The 15,166-nt window shown below is 34.7% G+C and overlaps 1 protein-coding gene across 2 annotated transcripts in view; it reads right to left on the minus strand.

The window, feature by feature from the left end:
* LOC124642013 (protein phosphatase PP2A 55 kDa regulatory subunit) overlaps window positions 1-15,166 on the minus strand; it is a 65,866-nt gene that overhangs the window by 44,655 nt on the left and 6,045 nt on the right. The window lies entirely within an intron of this gene.

Below are 15,166 nucleotides of genomic sequence, written 5' to 3' on the forward strand. Positions count from 1 at the left end.
GATCGATCGTTAAATCCTTGAACTTTATGCGTTATAACGTGATATCTTTTGCAGATAATCTGCACATAATATGAGAAATGAGAGATTCTTTAAGATGCAGCCATTATCCTTGTACATTATAACGCGGTAAGCGGAATATCAGTTGGTTTATGGGTTTTTAAGTACTTCATGGTAACTAACACCGTGCGTTATAAAAATCATCATGTATAAGTGCTTGTCCTAATTTTTTTATGAACTTATTATAAAAAAAAACAAACACTAGAACATAGGTGGTTCCACTTTTTACAATGGTCAAAAGTTCGAGCTATGTTCTGCCTAACTTGACATGCAAATATTTTTACTTGCAAAATAATTTAATTAGTTAAATTATAAAACTGTGTGTAGGCCTTTGTCCAGCAGTGGACATCTTACTACTGATACGACGACTACGATGAAGAAAGTTACAGTAAAACCTTATTAATTTTTGTAGACTTCATAACCTTTTATTTTTCAACTAGCTGTCCCCCGTGGATAAACTCATCCCCGGGGAACTTCTTGCTGTGTCCGGATAAAATAAGTACTATAGCCTAACTAAGTTATTCAGGGTTCTAGCATTCTCCCTAACAATGAGATTTGCAATAGCTCTAGTAGTTTTTTAGCTTATTCGTTACACCTTACTTACACCATACGTATTGCATAAAATCTCTCCTCTTTATAATAATATTGTAAAATGTGAGTTTATTCAATTTATAGTTTATTTGCTGTGTAAATAAACACAATACACACATATGATTGTGCGCAATAAACTCACATAACCTGCTTAGCTTGCCGGAAGCGGAGTAACTACAGCCGGAAGTCAGTCCCGCCTGATCGCCTGTTTACGAGGAAGAGAAAATAACATCTATGTTCTGTTGTATAGTCATCATACTCGTGTGATCTAGTTATGAGTACCTACCTATTTACAGAAGGAATTATCAAATATTATTATCGTTAAAATAGCGTTTTACCGCTTCAACGGCTGAATACTGAAACGCTAGTCAACTCAAAGAATTGCTCAAACATCATTCCATTTCTATTACTTACAGTCATGTAGGATTGTAGACCACTAACAAATACTAAGTAAGATTGGTATATTATATGTATTTATGTAGGTACTTCTCTAAATCCAACCTGCTAGCTAGAGCAACTCACTGTGAGCAACATCTTTGCATAAAATAATCTATAAAACATATAGGTTTCGTGTTGGTTACCTGAAATTTCTTGTACTTAGGTATAGGTAGATGTGTTTATTTGTAAAATAAAAAAAATTGACGAAGGTTTTTCTCCGAACCGAAAAATTCTTTCCTAAAACCGTGTTCTGCCAACATCATCTCAAATTGAAACCGAATTTCCAATTTTTCAATCGAGATACACGTGCATATAAGCCGGTCTAATTCCCAATCGTAGAACATATCGATCGCTAGTCTATATTCGTCTGCAATTACAGAACATTCCGATATCACCTTGATATTGCACCTGGGTTTATAACTGAGCTAGTTAATTAGTGGTAGAGGTTCCTAAATTATTAACGGCCAGTTTCTTCATCAAAAGTTAAAGTTAAAGTTATGGCTAAAGTAATGTCTAAAGTAAAAGTAACGGTTAAATTAAATTTTTCTATTCGTTTTGCTGTCACTTTAGCCTTGAAAAAACGAATTTGACCGTTACTTTAACTTTAGACATTACTTTAACTTTAACTTTTGATGAAAAAACTGGCCGTTAGTGTGAACTTTTTTGTATGTCACATCATTACATATCACCATCCCTATATCTTTACCACGATGTGTAAAAACGTGTCGTGTGTCTTTACTAAACTAATTTAGTAGTATTTAAGTAACTGGGCATAGGTAAGTACATATAAAAAAAAAAAACAAAGTTCTTTGCCGCATAAACTCAAACACTGCTGAACGGATTTTCATGAGGACTGACCACAGAGATGAAGAAAAAGTTTGAACTTAGGTAGTTACTCACGGCCAGTTTCTTCATCAAAAGTAAAAGTCAAAGTAATGTCTAAAGTAAAAATAACGGTCAAATTCGTTTTTTCAAGGCTAAAGTGACAGCAAAACTAATAGAACAAATTAATTTGACCGTTACTTTTGCTTGAGACATTACTTTGACTTTTACTTTGGCTTTTATTTTTGATGAAGAAACTGGCTGTTAGAAATCATTTACGGTACAGCCAGACTAATGTGATACGTTTTTGACTAGTGCGAAAATAATGACGCAATGGCTCGGGAAATCTGCTTTTGAAACAAGCCATGAACCAATGTGACTTTTTCAAAGTCGTTTGATTTTATTTGTTTATCTTGGACGCTACAGACTAACGCTGAAGCATTCCTTAAAAAAATCGACCGCTTTTACGCATTTACATTGGCAGATTCGAGAAACACAAACGCGTTTTAATGCAATTTCGCAAACACATACTTACACAAGGACTCTTTTTAAAAGGCAAATAAACAGGATAAAGTTAGCATAACTAAAACAAAGATTCGTTAATAATGAGGTAATAATTAATCTCGTAACAACAGCCTCAAAGAAACCATAATAATGTAGAAATATTTAAAATTGTTCATCCAACATTGAATATTCTACTTCTTACTCAAAACTCAAATTCCCTGAATTTCTGAGAGCCGCGACAAGGGTTGGCAACGCAATTTATTTCAATATCAAATAGCTTATATTATCCTCATTTTATTTACTTTCTTTCATAATAAACTATCAAGGAAAATACTGAGAATAAAGGTTGTTGACGCGTAATAAAAAGCACTAACATTTGTACCGTATAACCGCTGAAAGGGAAATTAAGTAAACTGCTTTCAACAGGTGCGTTGTAGGTACCCACTAAGTAGCTGAATAGTAGTTGAACCTAATTTCCTTAGTTTATGAACACTTTCTATAATGAAGTCGACTTTAAGTACAGGATATGTCTCGTTAGAAAAACCGTCAGATATTACCCCTTGATTTATCTTAATAGGTGCGTCCCGAAGAATTTTCATCGATGGAACTTTAACAGTAAACTAATTACCTAAGAAAACCTAGGTAATGACCAACCCTAACGAAACAAGGTCAAAGTTTATTTTTTTATTACTTAAGCATCCTCTTTTATTTATTAAAGAGTATTTACTCGTTCCAACTTTATAATCTGTGGTTCAAGTGAAACCTTTGAGTTTCTTTGATCTAGCGCGCTCTTCTGTTTTATTTAATTTAATTTATTCATTCGGTATTTGATGTTAATTAATGTTTTAATAATTAACATGTTTGAGGAGCAACTTTGCCAAAGCTTTAGGCAAACATTCTCGTGGTCTTAAAGAACTAACTAATTAATCGATAGGCGATAAATTGCAAAATTGAGAGGGAACGTGCTCTTAAAGTACTAAATGGTTCTTAGTACTTAGTAGCAAGAGCTCGATTTTTTGACTACATAAACCTTTGGGACGCAAAAAAAAACTATCAGTCACCTATTCTTCATAATTGAATGATTTATGAACGTGTTTTACATGACAGTAATTTTTCTCTGAGCTCTACCTGACAAGATTTCTCATTTAATTTTTCCGTCATATTAATTTATTCATCAGTTTCCTTCTCGCATCTCACGTAGCGGTTTCTACACGGAACTCTTAGTATATAAGAAGCACATAATAGATACATATACTGAGGGTACGTACCTATGTTTGTTTGTACCAAGGCTGTTCGTGGCTGGTCAACCTTGTTTGTAGAGTTGTGACTTGTCAAGATATCAACATGTTTACTTATAATGGTTTGTATACAAAAAAGCTGTGATTCATTTGTTTTTGTTGTCGGTTCAGTTTGGAAGGTTCGATTCTAGTGATTGTTTTGTTTTTAGAAGCTGTGCAGTTAGGTAGTACGTATTACTAAACCAATGCACTGTCCACGATGGAGACACAATAGTTTAATAATAGGTGTGTATCATATATATGACTCATGGGGCATGGAAATTATTAAGTATTGGATAAGTATTGGATTAAGTATACTCATTACAGGATCTGTATACAAAATAGCATGGTTCAAAAAACAAGGATAATTTTTATTTCAAATAGGTCTATGAAAGCTCTTCCGAAACGTCAAAGTTAGGTGCACGGTTCCAAAGAGTTGGTCTCATGGAGAAGAACCGGCAAGAAACTCCATCTGCTGTTTCCCGAATTCCCACGGTTTCAGATAAGTACCTAAGTAAGTATGTATCTACTCGTAGGTAGGTAACCAGATAAAATATAGAGAGAAAAGTGTATATTTTCCAATAGTGAGGAAAATTTTCAAATTAGTTCAGTCATAGCCTTTAGAGTGCAAACAAACAAAATTTTCTCTTTTGGTATGTTTCAGTAGGGTAAAGGCGGGATAGATGCCCCACTTTTTGAAATATGCTTATAATTTAATAAATATTGGTTCTACATTAATAACACCTATGAATGTAACTAGTTTAATCCTTTATGTTTATTTGTGATTTGTCTTTTTGGACCCATATACTAAACGTTTTGCAGATTTTAGCTTTTTGTAGACCTCGATTTTTGGGGATAGATGCCTACCCCTATGGATAGTTGCCCCACCTTGAAAATACTAGCGAGGATAGACGCCTACGGTGCGGGATAGCTGCCCTTCATACTGTTTAAGTATAAAGGGGTGACATAAATTAAAGTAAAGTGCCCTTCATACTTAAACAGTATGAAGGGCATTTTACTTTAATTTATTTGAAATGAAAAGTATTTTGCAGTTTTTTAAATCTTTTTATATTCATTATCAGATTAATTAAAATTAACACAATAAAATTCTAAAAGTATTTGTTCAACAAAAATAATGTATTTTATACATATTTTAAACCCTTATTATAAAATATTAATTATTTAGTTTCAACATACAAAATCATAAAAATAATTCTTTCTTAAAAACTAAAATAACACAATATACTTAGCATCATAATATTTAACCGGACAGTGCTTTAAGTTTTCTACAACTCGAGCAAAAATTTCTGAAAAGTCTACAGGTTTCATGTAACCAACACTGACACATTACACATTGAATCCAGTCGGATTTAGACTTTGTTTGTTCATAGTTTTCAAAGCATTCTATGCAGTTATTTTTATTTGTATCTTTAGGCTCATCCTGTCCATCTCTTTTAGTCTTCTTCACCGGCAAACCTTTGGTTTTCTATTCCTTAACTTTGTTCTTAGGTGAATCGTCTTCATCTTCACTGTTTGAACTGTAATTCATTCGTTATCAATAAAAAGTGTAAATACCTATACATGAAAAATATAAAAAATATATATTCAAAGCACTTATAATACATTCAGGGTACACGTGGTGTATGGAGGGATAGATGCCCCTAGGGGCACCTATACCGTAAAAAATCAGGGCAACTATCCTTTTTGACAGGGTTAGATGCCCTAATATTTTTTTAAATAAATAAATACAATAGAGCAACTATTTACATCAAAATGTGTACTTCATGAAACAATATACATACGTAATAAAAAATTTTATGGAATTAATATCTACTTATAAAGTTATACAACAGCAAATACTCACCTTTAAAAATTTTACGCTCGCTGTAAGTTCGCCGCGGAGATGAATTCACACACGAGCGAAACGCGACCTCACCCCTCGATGGCGCGTGGCTAATTTAGGTGCGGGGTGCTTGTGGCTTCTAGTTAAACGGTTGTTTCTTAATCGCGAGCATGGGAAGTTAGGTTTTTTAAAAATGGGGCATCTATCCCACTGCGGCATCTATCCCGCCTTTACCCTAGTAATGAATTCGATCACGTCCATTTACCTGTAGCTGCGTAATTCTATGAATAAGTAATTCCATGAATTAATGAAAATAATATTTTCTGCTGTAACAATTTTCCTGGATATTTATAATAACTGTTGGCTAAATAGGTCACCTGTTTTTAAGCAGAGCTTTTACCAAAAAATAGTAAGCATTTAATTCATTTATGTATTTTATCCAAAGAAAACAGATTTTCCACGTAACGATAACGTAATACACAAAAAAGCACCCACACAAATATGCATATAGGTACTACATTTTCCACAACTTAGAAAATACTAGCTTATTAATTTATCGAAAAGAAATAAAGTTTTTGAACTTAAACACAGATAGCACAAACTATCTTCTTCTTCTTCTAAAGACTGCTTATTACTTGACAATACTCATAGTTTCATACTTATGTATGACACTTATGATGTCATAAGTTAGTGAGTAGTGACACAATAGACCACAAAAAATATGGATGTTATGATCTCATAGCAGTTCAAGTGTGAATTATCTATTGTTTTCCTCTCTGTCGTGTCTATACCTACTCATATCATAGACCCCAACCGTCTTACCACAAAAACTTTTTAACGTCAGTTTAAGACTTGTCTAAAAAAATGTCAAATTATGACGTTGACATATGGTTCATTTTGGAGCCACATTTTTTTTAGACAAGTGTAAAACAGAAGAAAATTTTGTTTGTTTGCACTCTAAAGGCTATGACTGAACTAATTTGAAAATTTTCCTCACTATTGGAAAATATACACTTTTCTCTCTATATTTTATCTGGTTACCTACCTACGAGTAGATACATACTTACTTAGGTACTTATCTGAAACCGTGGGAATTCGGGAAACAGCAGATGGAGTTTCTTGCCGGTTCTTCTCCATGAGACCAACTCTTTGGAACCGTGCACCTAACTTTGACGTTTCGGAAGAGCTTTCATAGACCTATTTGAAATAAAAATTATCCTTGTTTTTTGAACCATGCTATTTTGTATACAGATCCTGTAATGAGTATACTTAATCCAATACTTATCCAATACTTAATAATTTCCATGCCCCATGAGTCATATATATGATACACACCTATTATTAAACTATTGTGTCTCCATCGTGGACAGTGCATTGGTTTAGTAATACGTACTACCTAACTGCACAGCCTCTAAAAACAAAACAATCACTAGAATCGAACCTTCCAAACTGAACCGACAACAAAAACAAATGAATCACAGCTTTTTTGTATACAAACCATTAGTAAACATGTTGATATCTTGACAAGTCACAACTCTACAAACAAGGTTGACCAGCCACGAACAGCCTTGGTACAAACAAACATAGGTACGTACCCTCAGTATATGTATCTATTATGTGCTTCTTATATACTAAGAGTTCCGTGTAGAAACCGCTACGTGAGATGCGAGAAGGAAACTGATGAATAAATTAATATGACGGAAAAATTAAATGAGAAATCTTGTCAGGTAGAGCTCAGAGAAAAATTACTGTCATGTAAAACACGTTCATAAATCATTCAATTATGAAGAATAGGTGACTGATAGTTTTTTTTTGCGTCCCAAAGGTTTATGTAGTCAAAAAATCGAGCTCTTGCTACTAAGTACTAAGAACCATTTAGTACTTTAAGAGCACGTTCCCTCTCAATTTTGCAATTTATCGCCTATCGATTAATTAGTTAGTTCTTTAAGACCACGAGAATGTTTGCCTAAAGCTTTGGCAAAGTTGCTCCTCAAACATGTTAATTATTAAAACATTAATTAACATCAAATACCGAATGAATAAATTAAATTAAATAAAACAGAAGAGCGCGCTAGATCAAAGAAACTCAAAGGTTTCACTTGAACCACAGATTATAAAGTTGGAACGAGTAAATACTCTTTAATAAATAAAAGAGGATGCTTAAGTAATAAAAAAATAAACTTTGACCTTGTTGCGTTAGGGTTGGTCATTACCTAGGTTTTCTTAGGTAATTAGTTTACTGTTAAAGTTCCATCGATGAAAATTCTTCGGGACGCACCTATTTAGATAAATCAAGGGGTAATATCTGACGGTTTTTCTAACGAGACATATCCTGTACTTAAAGTCGACTTCATTATAGAAAGTGTTCATAAACTAAGGAAATTAGGTTCAACTACTATTCAGCTACTTAGTGGGTACCTACAACGCACCTGTTGAAAGCAGTTTACTTAATTTCCCTTTCAGCGGTTATACGGTACAAATGTTAAAGTGCTTTTTATTACGCGTCAACAACCTTTATTCTCAGTATTTTCCTTGATAGTTTATTATGAAAGAAAGTAAATAAAATGAGGATAATATAAGCTATTTGATATTGAAATAAATTGCGTTGCCAACCCTTGTCGCGGCTCTCAGAAATTCAGGGAATTTGAGTTTTGAGTAAGAAGTAGAATATTCAATGTTGGATGAACAATTTTAAATATTTCTACATTATTATGGTTTCTTTGAGGCTGTTGTTACGAGATTAATTATTACCTCATTATTAACGAATCTTTGTTTTAGTTATGCTAACTTTATCCTGTTTATTTGCCTTTTAAAAAGAGTCCTTGTGTAAGTATGTGTTTGCGAAATTGCATTAAAACGCGTTTGTGTTTCTCGAATCTGCCAATGTAAATGCGTAAAAAGCGGTCGATTTTTTTAAGGAATGCTTCAGCGTTAGTCTGTAGCGTCCAAGATAAACAAATAAAATCAAACGACTTTGAAAAAGTCACATTGGTTCATGGCTTGTTTCAAAAGCAGATTTCCCGAGCCATTGCGTCATTATTTTCGCACTAGTCAAAAACGTATCACATTAGTCTGGCTGTACCGTAAATGATTTCTAACAGCCAGTTTCTTCATCAAAAATAAAAGCCAAAGTAAAAGTCAAAGTAATGTCTCAAGCAAAAGTAACGGTCAAATTAATTTGTTCTATTAGTTTTGCTGTCACTTTAGCCTTGAAAAAACGAATTTGACCGTTATTTTTACTTTAGACATTACTTTGACTTTTACTTTTGATGAAGAAACTGGCCGTGAGTAACTACCTAAGTTCAAACTTTTTCTTCATCTCTGTGGTCAGTCCTCATGAAAATCCGTTCAGCAGTGTTTGAGTTTATGCGGCAAAGAACTTTGTTTTTTTTTTATATGTACTTACCTATGCCCAGTTACTTAAATACTACTAAATTAGTTTAGTAAAGACACACGACACGTTTTTACACATCGTGGTAAAGATATAGGGATGGTGATATGTAATGATGTGACATACAAAAAAGTTCACACTAACGGCCAGTTTTTTCATCAAAAGTTAAAGTTAAAGTAATGTCTAAAGTTAAAGTAACGGTCAAATTCGTTTTTTCAAGGCTAAAGTGACAGCAAAACGAATAGAAAAATTTAATTTAACCGTTACTTTTACTTTAGACATTACTTTAGCCATAACTTTAACTTTAACTTTTGATGAAGAAACTGGCCGTTAATAATTTAGGAACCTCTACCACTAATTAACTAGCTCAGTTATAAACCCAGGTGCAATATCAAGGTGATATCGGAATGTTCTGTAATTGCAGACGAATATAGACTAGCGATCGATATGTTCTACGATTGGGAATTAGACCGGCTTATATGCACGTGTATCTCGATTGAAAAATTGGAAATTCGGTTTCAATTTGAGATGATGTTGGCAGAACACGGTTTTAGGAAAGAATTTTTCGGTTCGGAGAAAAACCTTCGTCAATTTTTTTTATTTTACAAATAAACACATCTACCTATACCTAAGTACAAGAAATTTCAGGTAACCAACACAAAACCTATATGTTTTATAGATTATTTTATGCAAAGATATTGCTCACAGTGAGTTGCTCTAGCTAGCAGGTTGGATTTAGAGAAGTACCTACATAAATACATATAATATACCAATCTTACTTAGTATTTGTTAGTAGTCTACAATCCTACATGACTGTAAGTAATAGAAATGGAATGATGTTTGAGCAATTCTTTGAGTTGACTAGCGTTTCAGTATTCAGCCGTTGAAGCGGTAAAACGCCATTTTAACGATAATAATATTTGATAATTCCTTCTGTAAATAGGTAGGTACTCATAACTAGATCACACGAGTATGATGACTATACAACAGAACATAGATGTTATTTTCTCTTCCTCGTAAACAGGCGATCAGGCGGGACTGACTTCCGGCTGTAGTTACTCCGCTTCCGGCAAGCTAAGCAGGTTATGTGAGTTTATTGCGCACAATCATATGTGTGTATTGTGTTTATTTACACAGCAAATAAACTATAAATTGAATAAACTCACATTTTACAATATTATTATAAAGAGGAGAGATTTTATGCAATACGTATGGTGTAAGGAATAACGAATAAGCTAAAAAACTACTAGAGCTATTGCAAATCTCATTGTTAGGGAGAATGCTAGAACCCTGAATAACTTAGGCTATAGTACTTATTTTATCCGGACACAGCAAGTAGTTCCCCGGGGATGAGTTTATCCACGGGGGACAGCTAGTTGAAAAATAAAAGGTTATGAAGTCTACAAAAATTAATAAGGTTTTACTGTAACTTTCTTCGTCGTAGTCGTCGTATCAGTAGTAAGATGTCCACTGCTGGACAAAGGCCTACACACAGTTTTATAATTTAACTAATTAAATTATTTTGCAAGTAAAAATATTTGCATGTCAAGTTAGGCAGAACATAGCTCGAACTTTTGACCATTGTAAAAAGTGGAACCACCTATGTTCTAGTGTTTGTTTTTTTTTATAATAAGTTCATAAAAAAATTAGGACAAGCACTTATACATGATGATTTTTATAACGCACGGTGTTAGTTACCATGAAGTACTTAAAAACCCATAAACCAACTGATATTCCGCTTACCGCGTTATAATGTACAAGGATAATGGCTGCATCATAAAGAATCTCTCATTTCTCATATTATGTGCAGATTATCTGCAAAAGATATCACGTTATCTATATCTATATCTATATCTATATCTATATCTATACTATATAATAAATCTGTAAAAAAACTGTGTCTGTACATTGAATATATTAAAAAAATAATAATTGGGTGCCGTTTAGAAACAGTAATGGAGCACAAATCCAAAAAAAAAAATCTGTCTGTATGTCTGTATGTCTGTATGTCTGTATGTCTGTATGTCTGTTTGTTTGTACACGCTAATCTTCCGAACTACTGAACGGATTTCAATGATTTTTTCTTTGTTGTATCAGTATTAAGCCTGGTCAACATATAGGCTATAATTTATCTTCGAAACTTGAAGACCTGATGCAGAACTCCAACAGACCAATAAAACTATAAGAGATACAAATATGGTGCCGTGGCAAAAATTGTTTCATTTGATGAGCATTTTCAGCTGAGATAATAAATTTTAAGATCTGGAACACCTGATGTGGAACCCCAAGAGCCCAGCTTCTCTGTACCATATACAGGTATGACGTTTTAGCAAAAGTTGTTCAATTTGATAAGCACTTTCTATTGACTTATACAAATTGAAGATCTAAAACATCTGATGTGGAACTCCAGGGGCCCAGCTAGACTATAGCATATAGAGGTATGACGTTTTAGCAAAAGTTGTTCAATCTGATAAGCACTCTCTGTTGACTTATAAAAATTGAAGATGTAAAACACCTGATGTGGAACTCCAGGAGCCCTGCTAGACTATATGAAGCATATGAAGATATGACGTTTTAGCAAAAGTGGTTCAATCTGATAAGCACTCTCTATTGACGCATTTTTCTTTTCTCTCTCACACAAACAAATAATAACGAAGATACAACAACGCTTGAATTTTGTGTTAAGTCACTGCTTAGTACAAATTTTACATACCTAGACGTGGCGTCACGAGCCCCCGCTCTCTAACTTTGTTGCGTTATATCTCATTATTATTTTGTATGTCTCTTCCAGACCTCGGGACTACAGAGTTCCGAATTTTTGGGAGGCAAACGTGGGGCCGAAGCCAACACGCTGAAGTCCTTTTGAGACAACTTTAATGAAATGGTGACACAAAACCGACGATTATTCCTTTATACACTATAGAAATGAACCCAAGGACAATCCCCGGTGGACGTCGTTAAAAAAAAAGACAATCCCCGGTTCTGTGCTAAACTATTGCTAACTATGGAGGAAAACTACTTGGGCTATTGTGATGGGATGTTAGTGGATGACAATGTATTAGGTAATGTATTTTGTTTATCTGTCCAAGAATAGTGAAGAAGTATGTGTTTGTTAATTTTTGTTGTTAGTTTTTAGCCTTTTTAGACATGTAGTAGGATGCTGTTGACCCCAGTCCTATGCAAACTCACGCGATCTAAAAAGAAGTTTGTCATTTGAAGTGCAATGCCTAGCTTTATAAAGCTGGGTACTCACTTAGCAGTGTAGCACGTAACGTATCAGATACGGTATCAAGTGAGTACGTAGGCACGAGCCCGCTGCAAGCCGCTCGCGCGTGGAGCGCTGGACCCTCGCAGTGACCCGCCGAGTGGCGGTTTCGCTGAGAACACAAAGGCGGCTCGCAGTGTGCTCGTGAGGACCGTGGACGAGCCGTACCCACTTGCAGGTTGATACAGTATCTGATACGTACGTGCTACACTTCTAAGTGAGTACCCAGCTTTAGACGCGCGGCACAGCTCCGATTTATTAACTAATGCGCAACGTTCCTTGAACCCTGGACAATTTGTTGAAAAAACAATCGAAGGTAAACTTTCTGACAAAGATATACATTCAAATTCAGATCGTAACTCAACTTTGATTAAGTAAGGACTTTAGATGTACATATAACCTCAACGCATTCGATTCTTCTGGTTATGCGGGTGTTCATGGGCAATAATCGCGTCTAGGGTCTCGTTTGCAATTTGCAAAAATTCATAAAACAACGCAACTTGGGGCTAATATTCTAACTAGACCATAATTGAATGCGATGACGACATTTATTAACCATTTGTTATTTAGATTATATCAATCAAGTGGGTCAAATTAAATTAATTGTTCATTTAAATATTATTTATTCAATTTTACTAATTGATTTCTGATTGATTCTCATTAGAAGTGCGTGTGCCTACGTGACATGGTGCCAGTACTTACGACTTAATTAATGACGTATTGTATCAATTTGATAGACTTATAAGCAACCCTGGCAGGAGCTGGATGCGAGCAGCCGAAAATCGATCTCAGTGGCGTGCACTTGGAGAGGCCTATGTCCAGTAGTGGACTGCTATAGGCTGATGATGATGATGATGATGATAAGCAACCCTATCACCTATGTATATGGAAAAGAAATACATATAATAACGATAACTACACAATCCATTCCTTGCCCAATTTTCATATTAAATCTACAATCCCCGATTCACCTACATTCCCACAATCAGAAGCCAACCAAACCCCTAATTAGCATTTCCACTAAAATTATAGATAATCCTTCTAAAACACGATAATCCGTCATCAATCCAATTTCAAGCCTCGCTGCACACCATTTGTCCTGACATCCACGCGGTGACGCTGAGACCACACGACTGCCCTCGTGGGTAGACACGTGTCGACTGACCTTCTCGAAATTGCACTGTCATAATTTCATAGCTGTAGTGCAAGGGACAGGAAGGGATGACAAGGGAAACTTAAGTATGTCACCGGAAGATAAGAAGTGTAAATTCCCTATGAAGTTTATAAACTTTTGTAAGATTCCAAACATGAGATTTGTAGTATTTAACATTACCATATTACAATTTGTCTCTCGTTTAGAATTTACGAAAGTTTATTTTCCTAGGAAATTTGTATCTAATAGGTATTCTTCGCTTATTATTTTCCGTCGTGGGGCTGACCATGTCTTCCTTTATGATGTAAGAATGTGCCCTTTTTATCCACAGAATGAAATTATTTGTATGTCCAATCTTGTGTATCAAAAACTCAATCTTAACTAGTCGAAAACAATAAAAAAGTGGTTTCAGGAAAAAGTTTAGGTAGGCTAATTAATCGGGGAAATACTCTATTGAGGTTTGTCCCGTTTAATCTATTAGATGCCGTAAAAAGGCAAATTAATTAATTGTATAGCGGACTTAGGTTTTAGTGCATAATTTGATAATGATATCGCTTTTTTGCTAGTCAAACTTGATTTTAAAAGATGAACCGGCTCTTTCCCGCATTCATTTTCCTGACTTTAAGCCGACATAAATGTACCCTGTATCCATTACAGGAAAATGTACCAAAGTTAGTGCAGTAGTTTTGCACTTTCGCTCGATCACATATCAACAAATAAATAAAAGGCCTAAGAACAGGACCAATCACATTAATCAATTACATTGCATTGCAATCTAAAATCTGTCCGCGTCACTGCAACTCAGTGCGCTATGGCAGGACGCCAAGCCTGATAGTTCCGCTAAGATATTTAATTTGCTCTGCTACAGGAAATCACTGCACTGGACAGCGAATACACGTGACCATGTTTTATTGCACTCAACATTACACGACTTGTATATGAAATTATGAGAAACTCGGAAAATCTAGTGACCTTGCTATTGACTGTTTATGTAGTGCTACAAAATACCTAAAAACTATTATTTTGTGGTAGTGCGCACATTCTAGGCCGATATCAGACCGACTAAATAATTTGATTGAATTCACGATTTCGTGCATAAACATTGTGTTTTTTTGTCTTTTTGGCAACTATACAGACAGTTTACCTAGTGGACAGTGCAGTGCAAGCTGGGCTCTTACTCAAACACAGAACTACTGAACTCGAAAGCAATAATTTCGAAAAAGTTTAAGACTTTAATTTTGTGCTTGTGATCCCCGTAGTTCAAGGTGGCAGTAACCTTTAGATTCTAATTTAGACACAATTTAACTTAAAGGAACATATTAGAAAACATCCAAAAGTATACGCAAAAAACCCTCAGTCAATCTCACAATTCATATGCATTTGGCGTAGACTTCAGAATCAGTTTTTGCCGCCAATTCCGTTCCGACCAAACGCAACCATTAGTGACAATATGGCGCCAACATCGTCACTGCATTAGCGTCAGCTAAACTGTGATAATTACAAACACAAAGTAGATATCTTACGATTGCAAAGACTAACAAAACGCGGAAACATTTCAGAAGGACTTTGCGAGGAAAACTAAGATACTTAGCTGAGTACATATCGCAAAGGGGATTGAAACTAGATCAAGGTTTCTTAAAAGAATGATACTCACGTCGTTCTTTTTAAACTAAGATAATTATTTTACAACTTGATTGATTGGCCATTTTGGATAGGGTGCGCATAATCTGAAGTTTTTATCATTTTGCGCTAATAAGACTTTGTTTTGGCGGTTTGGCAAGTTTAAATTAGATTTTTTTAGATAATAAATGATTAGCGACGAAGC

The sequence above is a fragment of the Helicoverpa zea genome, chromosome 23, assembly GCF_022581195.2.
Source record: "Helicoverpa zea isolate HzStark_Cry1AcR chromosome 23, ilHelZeax1.1, whole genome shotgun sequence".
Taxonomy (NCBI): domain Eukaryota; kingdom Metazoa; phylum Arthropoda; class Insecta; order Lepidoptera; family Noctuidae; genus Helicoverpa; species Helicoverpa zea.